Source organism: Dipodomys merriami, unplaced genomic scaffold, assembly GCF_024711535.1.
Source record: "Dipodomys merriami isolate MVZ:Mamm:240054 unplaced genomic scaffold, mDipMer1.0.p SCAF_290, whole genome shotgun sequence".
In the NCBI taxonomy this organism is placed as follows: Eukaryota; Metazoa; Chordata; class Mammalia; order Rodentia; family Heteromyidae; genus Dipodomys; species Dipodomys merriami.
Genome location: NW_027204382.1, coordinates 53,940 through 61,629, shown reverse-complemented (window position 1 = coordinate 61,629; position 7,690 = coordinate 53,940). Strand labels below are relative to the sequence as shown.

The 7,690-nt window shown below is 43.9% G+C and overlaps 1 long non-coding RNA gene across 1 annotated transcript; it reads left to right on the top strand.

Moving 5' to 3' along the window:
* The first annotated feature begins 1,130 nt into the window (after positions 1-1,130).
* Positions 1,131-6,427, top strand: LOC138839035 (uncharacterized). The gene is made up of 3 exons (XR_011375816.1): positions 1,131-1,207; positions 5,201-5,311; positions 6,185-6,427. It is a non-coding gene; the product is annotated as an uncharacterized lncRNA (long non-coding RNA).
* The last annotated feature ends 1,263 nt before the right edge of the window (positions 6,428-7,690 follow it).

The window sequence follows — 7,690 nt, the reverse complement described above, 5'->3', positions numbered from 1 at the left end:
TTTAATCCACATGGTGATATAAAACTACCTTGGTTTTCTTTCCTCCTTCTCTTTTTCTCTCCCTCTCTCCCTTCCTTTCTCCTTCCTTCCTCCCCACCAACTTCATCCTTTCCTTCCTTTTTTCTCATTCTCTCTTTCTTTTTTCTTTCTTTCTTGTTTCTCTCACTCTCTCTCTTTCTTTCTAACAATGATTTTGGAGAGAGTGTTATATCAATAGAGGAATACATAGTAATATGGGTTCCCCATAAAAAATCCCACATATAGGAATATGGAATTCAAAAGGATAGAGCTTTGGTCTTTTAAAATAACTAACAGTTGTTATTTTATTCTATTATTAATTTTATTAATATTGTTAGCCATTGTTATAATTGTAGTCAATTATTGTTTTGTTAATATTATTAATATTTCACTGTACAGAACTACCATAATTGGCTTTACCAATCCCTAAAATAAATACCTCACACTAGCACACTGCCACATGTTAAATCATTTACTGTACTGGGAAGGGTAACAAACATCTAGCCATTGGGAGGCTGAGGCAGGAGGATCTTTAATATTGAGGCCAGCCTTAGCTACATAGCAAAACTCTGTCTCCAAACCAAACATATCATGTTGCAATGAATGACTTTGAAGATTCACTGCTTCACACTTGGGACCATGTAACTAGATACCTATCTAAAGGTTGAACTGCTGGGCTGGGTTGCAGACAACATTTGCTCTTGTGAACTGGTTCTTAAAGCACTCAAATAGCTACTGCCAAGCTGTCCTTAAGGGCTGACAAGTGACATACTCCATAAACACTCGCACATGTACTCTCATAAACACGGCACTTCACTGTCAAGTGCCCTCGTGGAAAGAAGAAATTACCAAATTTTGTGAATTTTTCCAAAATGCTACTTCATATTTTTAATTTGCATTTCCTTTATGATGCATGAAGCTAAGCACTTTCCATGTGTGAAAGCAGGTATTAAGGTCTATTTCAGAAGTCTCAATTCTGGTTCATTGATCTATTTCTGTCTTTTTCAGAGTTGAGCAAGATGATTCTTAATTTAACAGAAAGACAGGCTCCTCCTTACTTCCTGTCCTTCATAATGTGAGCGTTTCTCTACCACACCCATGAAGGACTAAACCTCTGAGACTCATCCTGAAATATTACTGATTATAGCAGAAGTTTTGGGAAGTTGGCTGTCTTCTGAGAACTAATGAGGTAAGTGCAAGTTTTCCCAGTCACCATGAGGTGAGCAGCCTCCATGAGCATGAGCTCCTGCCATGATATACTGGGCTGCCACAGGCCCAAAGGCAACAGGACAAAGCAGCCATGGCCTGAAAGCTCTGGGGCTGTGCACCAAATAAACATTTCCTCCTTTCAATCTGGACAAAAAGGAAAAAGATAGCTAGAAGATTCTGTAGGCTCTGCCACCCACTAGTTAGCTCTCCAATTTTCCGGAGTCTCTCTGATATTATCTTCACAGTAATCCACTTGGATCCCATGGATTTATTTATTCAGTCTGTGTTTGGCAAGCATTAGGCTCCATGCTAGGTGCTGGGTATGCGCAGGTCAGCAAAAGCAGGTATGGTCTCTGTTCCCTTGGAGTTTACAGTCATTGAGGGAAGGGACACTATTCAAACCATAACTTAGATCCTTGCTACAAAAGTAGCAAAGGAGACCTAGGGAAGGTGGAGACAGGAATCTGAGACAAAGAACCAAGTCTATGTGGAAAGTTCCTGACTTGAGGCTTGGGATTGTGCTTATGATAGGCTGGAGGCCTGGCTTGGTTGGTAGAGCCAATGAGTGAAAGTGACAGGTGCCATGTTTGAGTCCTGGTCTCAGACCTAAAAATAAAACAAAACATTTTTTTAAAGAAAGAAAAGAATTGTGCCTATGAGAAATCCAACTAGAGATTAAGAGTCTGGTTATTGGAGCAGAGGACATAGGTAGCAAAGATTGAAAGAGAGTAAGAAAGGAAGCCTGGATAGCTCCCAAATTTAATGGCTTTGTAGAGAAGAATGGGCCTGAAAGGAGAAAGAACAGGCAAAAAATGTAACAGAAGAGCTTTGGTGACTTAAAGCCCAGGAAAAAAGGGCTCAGAAGAAAATAGTCCCAGAAATTAGGTGTTGGTGGCTCAAACCTGTACTTCTAGCTAGCTATTTAGGAAGCTGAGATCTAAGGATCACAGTTTGAAGCCAGACTTAGTAGGAAAGTCCATGAGACTCTTATCTCTAAATAACCACCAAAAATCCCAAAGTGGAGCTGTGGCTTATGTGGTAGAATGTCAGCTTTGAGAGAAAAAGCTAAAGAACAGTGAGTTCAAGCCCCAGTACTGACACCAAAAATAAAAAAGAGAAAGGGAAAAGAGAAAGAGAGGGAAGGGGAAGGGGCCGGGCAGGGCAGGAGAAGGGGAAAGGGTGGGGGAGAGAAGGGGGTTGGAGAAGGGAAGGGGAAAAGGAAAGAAGAAGGGGGAAGGAGGAAGGTGGGGGAAGGGAAGGGGAGGGAAGGGAAAGGGTCCCACAGGGGCCATGGGTGTCAGTACTCCATCAGGCAATGGCACTGAGGCATGAGGGTGGCTGATAAGCTATGACAACCCACTCAAGAAGTTTCACTGGAAACAAGAAGGAACAATCTAGAGAAAGAGCTATAGGTTGAGAGGGATGTTTTGTTTGGTCTTAAGAGACATAGCATGTCGATTGTAATAGGAAAACTTTGGGTATCAGGAAAACATTGTGTATATGAGAGGTGACATTTTACAGGGTGAATCTCCGGAAGGAGCAGGAGGGGCTGGCATCCCAAACACAGGTGCAGGGCCTGACCTCAGGACAGGAAGCATCCACCAAAGGATGGGAGGAAAGGAAGTGGGGATGGCGCCAGGGCAGGTGGGGCTGGAGCCATAAGCAAAGAGTCTGGTTCAATGGTACCAAGTCATGAAAAGTCGAAGCCAGAAATGTAAGGTGGGGGTAGGGAGATGTTTGCAGAACCTAGAGAAGGTTGGAGATAGAAGACATTAGTGATCTTGAGAGCACTTTAGTCTACAGTCACCTGCGTAGAGAGCTGGATGAAGGAAGAGGGAAGGGGGAAATACAGGAGAAGGAAGAGGGTCATATGCCACTCCCATTCCTAGTTTATCTTTCAGTCAGTCTTGGCTCTGGTCTTCCAGCTCATAGACCAGGAAGCAAACAAGGTGAGTCTGAACCAACCACCACAACTTTGGGCTTTCAGGGGCTGTCATTTTTTTATGGCTCACAAATACTAGTTTCCCACAAGAACCCTATTTTTGAAATCTCTTTTATTGTGGCTTAATGATGATGTTTCCAAATGTTGACTATGGAGAATAAACTATTGGGAGCATCTACAAAAACTCTTCACACATGCAGTCTTCTCAAAGTCTTTTGTTCCTTGAGCTTTTCTTCTCGGCTAGAACAGGGCCTAACTGTTTAACTTGTGGTTAAGGATTATTTGTGCGGGGCACCTCTGTAGGTGAAATGTAGTGGACTTGGCGTTTTGCCCATGGAACACTGGGCAGGAGCTCCAGTTACAAATTGCAGCTGTATAAAATAACAGGAAATGTGGAGCTTTGAAAGATTCCACTGGAAAGATTAATTATTTGGAAAAGAGGTCTGCATCAGCTTCATGTGTTTTTCAGAGGAAAGGTGGCCCATGCCATTTTAAATAGTGCAAAAGAAAATTCTAGCAGGCTCAAGGGGAGGGGGAGGGGAAGGTCTCTGGTTTGTTCTCCCCTGCCCCACCCCACCCCCCACCAAGGATGCATATTTGTTTTCAAACTATCTTCATTCTCTGTGAGAAGACAAGAAATTGGAAATGAAAGCCAGATGCAGTCCCAGAAAGATTTGGGGCTTACAAAAGAAAAGCGCTGGATTTCCTAATTCTTCAAGATGACCTCCCTGACATGTTGGGGTGTGTGTGTGGGGGGGGGTGGGTGGGTGGGTGTGGGTGTGGGTGTGGGTGTGTGGGTGGGTGGGTGTGGTGTGGTGTGTGTGTTTCCCCCTAATTCTCTTCCCTCCCATCCTCCATCATGCCCCCTAACAATGGACTATGACCTACATAGCAAAACTGTGCACATTTCATTTTCCTATAGGCATCAAAATTTTATCCAGATGATCTCAAAACTTCTGTGCGGACATTAGCTCTGGATGTTTACCAACTCTGTAATGTCCAGAAGGATAAATCAACATTCATTGCATGTTTGGGACAACCCCAAATGAACAGACATACCAACACTTAAGATTTGAGCACAATTTTCTGAGGAACAGTGTGTCTCTACACATTTGAAGCCAAACAATTCAATCTCCCTAGTGTATTCCGATTGCATACTGCCAAGAAACTGCAGGGGAGTTGGTATTTGGGGCCGGGAAGGGGCATTTTCTTGAGTTCCTGAAACATCCATCTGTAAATGTGTACTGAGCAGGGCATATGTTTTCACGTAGGTTCACCATTCAGTTTCACTATGAACATCAGTCATTGAGGCCTGCCTTGGATTTAGTTGGCATGAAGGATTATTTGAGCTATGGGGGGAAAATGTTCTCTCTCCACTCCTGCATCACTCATTGTTGAGCCTGAGCACGAATCTGACAAATGTTTATTATCTGGCATGATTGGGGAATGGGATGTTCACACTAATCTATTACTTGTGTTGATAGAGAACAGCCACGCTCTTCACACCCAACTTTGGCTATTGTGGACTCAGGACTCCACACCACTGGTGTCTTTGCGACTTATGTTTAGATCGCATCGCTTAAAAGTGAGCGAGTTCAGAGTTCAAGCCCCACGACCGACAAAAAAAAAAAAAAAAAAAGTGAGCGAGTATAGGACTCAGAAGGGCAGAGTCCTTTTTAAACATCTTGTTTGGGGTTTATTGATTTTATTTTACTTTTTGGGTTGTTTGTTTTGATACCGGTTCTCACTGTGCAGCCCAGGTTGACCTCCAACTTATAATTCTCCTGTCTTGGCCCCTGAAATGCTAGGATTGTAGGATGGAGCATCAGCCCAGGAATGTTTTACCTTCTTTTGTGACACGGTCTCCCTATATTGCAGACTGGCTTGAATTCCTGGACTCAAGCAATTCTCCTGTTTCAGCCTTTTAAGTAACTGAGGTTACTGGTGCTGTTTGGGGGTTTTATTCAATGAATCCTACCAGACGGTCTAGTCCTCTTCTTTAGTGACATTTGTTTGTTTTCTCAATGCCAGGGATTGAGTCCAAAGACTTCTTCCAGTGAGGCACTGAGCTGCACATCAAACCCCTGTCTCAAAAAAAAGAAAAAGGAGGAGGAGGAAGAGGAAGAGGAGGCAGTGTATCAGGTGCGTCTCAGTGGTCGAGCATTTGCCTAGCAGGCATGAGGCCCTGGGTTGGATCCCCAGAACTAAAGGAGGGGAAGTGTTCTTGTCACCAGCCTTATTAATTTAGTGACCTTACCTTCAAGTTCCAGGCCATCTCCTAGGCTGAGACTATCTCAAAAAGAAGAAGGGGTGGTTGGGAGACTGTTAAGAGAGTAATGTTAAGGGTAGAGTAATGATAAGTTTTATCGTTACTCTTACAGTCTCCCTTAGCAAGATTCCTTTCCTTCCCCCGCCCCCCTGCCCTTTGGATCCAATCAGTTGTTTTATAGATGGGCCATCTCCAGCTCCAGAGGTGGCATGAGTGCCCGGAGGCAGTAGAATCTCTTATTTTACTTCACAGAACTTTTAGGCTCCCCATAGGCCTGAAGGAATGGTGGCCTTAGAATGGAAGCCCCAAGGAGAGAGATTTGTTATTGAATACATACACCACAAATGCACAGCACAAGTTCTTTTTGACATTTGTGTTAAGGTTTTCTAGAGAACATAAACTACTGGATATAATACCTATATGTGGTATGTGTGTATGTGTGTATGACCGGGGAGGGGAGAGACAGGAAGGGAGGGGAGAGGGAGAGAGAGATTATGAGGAATTAGCCCATGTGATTGCGGAAGTTGAGTGAAGTCCCACATTCTGCCATTTGCAAGCAGAAGACCCAGGAGAGTTCAGAGTGAAATTCAGTCCACGTACAAAGGCCTGAAAAGCAGAGAGACCATGGGGGAAGGAAGCCTCAGCCTCAGGACAGGAGAAGACTGATGTCAGTTCAGTCAGACAGATAAAAGCAGGGGGTCAGGGGATCTTGAATTCTCTCTTCTTCTACCTTTTGTTCTGTTTAGATTCTCGACAGATGGGCTCTGCCTCCTCACAGCAGGGAAGTCTGCTTTGTGGAGTCCGTGAACTCGAATGCCATTCTCATCTGAAGAGATGACACCTTCATAGACACACCCGGAAATAAGCTTTGGCCAAACCACTGGGCAGCCCTAAGCCAGTCAGGTTGGCACATAACATGAACCATGACAGTATCTTTCTGTTCTTTTTCCTTTGTATATAGTTTCTCTAGGAGTGGGGGGAGGAGAGTCATAAAGTAGAAGACAGATCCTGAAAGAGAGAAGCCTCATATGTGTTATTCAAAGGCAGCTGCTTTGGTTTTCTTGGCTTGTATTCACTTTCCATTGTTAGAATAAAGTACCTGAGACTGGGTACTTTATAAAGAAAAGAAATTTATTGGGCTCACATCTTGGAGTTCTAAATCATGGCACTGGCATCTCCCTGTCACTGGTGAGAACCTTCTGGCTGTTTCACCATGTGGTGAATGGCATAATGGTGGGAATGTATGGGACAGAGGAAGATCACATGTAAGAGGAAGCAAGAGGCTGGAGAGGAGCCTGGCCTGCTCTCTCTCTCTCTGTAGTAAGCCATTCTTGGGGAACAAACTCACTTGTGTGATATCTAACTCAGTCTGAGAGACCAGCATCAATCCATTCTTGAGGGTGGAGCTCCATGACTTGGTTCCATTTCATCAGGCCCTGCCTCTTAAATCTCTGTCATTCAACACCATCACACTAGAGACTAAACTCCAGGCTGGGGATGTAGGTCAGTGGCAGAGTGCTAGCTACACATCTCTGTGTTTTCCCTAGCACTGCAAACAAAACAACAAACAACAAAAATAATCTGGAGATATGCTCAAACATGTCCAATCAATAGCAACCTGGATTAATAACAAGGAAAAAGGTTAAATGGGAGGTAGGCTCAATCAAAATCTTGCAAGTAAAGACGTTTTTTTTCCAAAAACAATTTACTTTGTGTGGAAGGATGTGTGAGCACGCTAGAATTAGGATTTAGATTACAATCCTCAGATCTCAGTCTCCAGAGCAGCTAGGATTATAGGTGTGAGTCATCAGCACTGGTTGCCACCGCCTCCTCCTCCTCCTCCTCCTCCTCCTCCTCCTCCTCCTCCTCCTCCTCCTCCTCCTCCTCCTCCTCCTCCTCCTTCTCTTCCTCCTCCTCCTCCTCCTCCTCCTCCTTCTCTTCCTCCTCCTCCTTCTTCTTCTCCTTCTTCTCCTTCTTCTCCTTCTCCTTCTCCCTCGTCTTCGTCTTCATCTTCGTCTTCTTCGTCTTCTCCTCTTCCTCCTTCTCTTCCTCCCCTCTTCCTCCTTCTGCACTTCCTCCTTCTTCCTTTGAAATGTCACTCTCCTGCCTCTGCCTTCTAATTTGGGGATGTCAGGTATATGTCACCCTATCTGGCTGAAATTGAAATTCTGTGATTTAATAGTTTTGTATTTAAAAAATAAATAGTTACAATTTTTCTAATTAAAGGTAATACTCATATAGAAAATCCATAT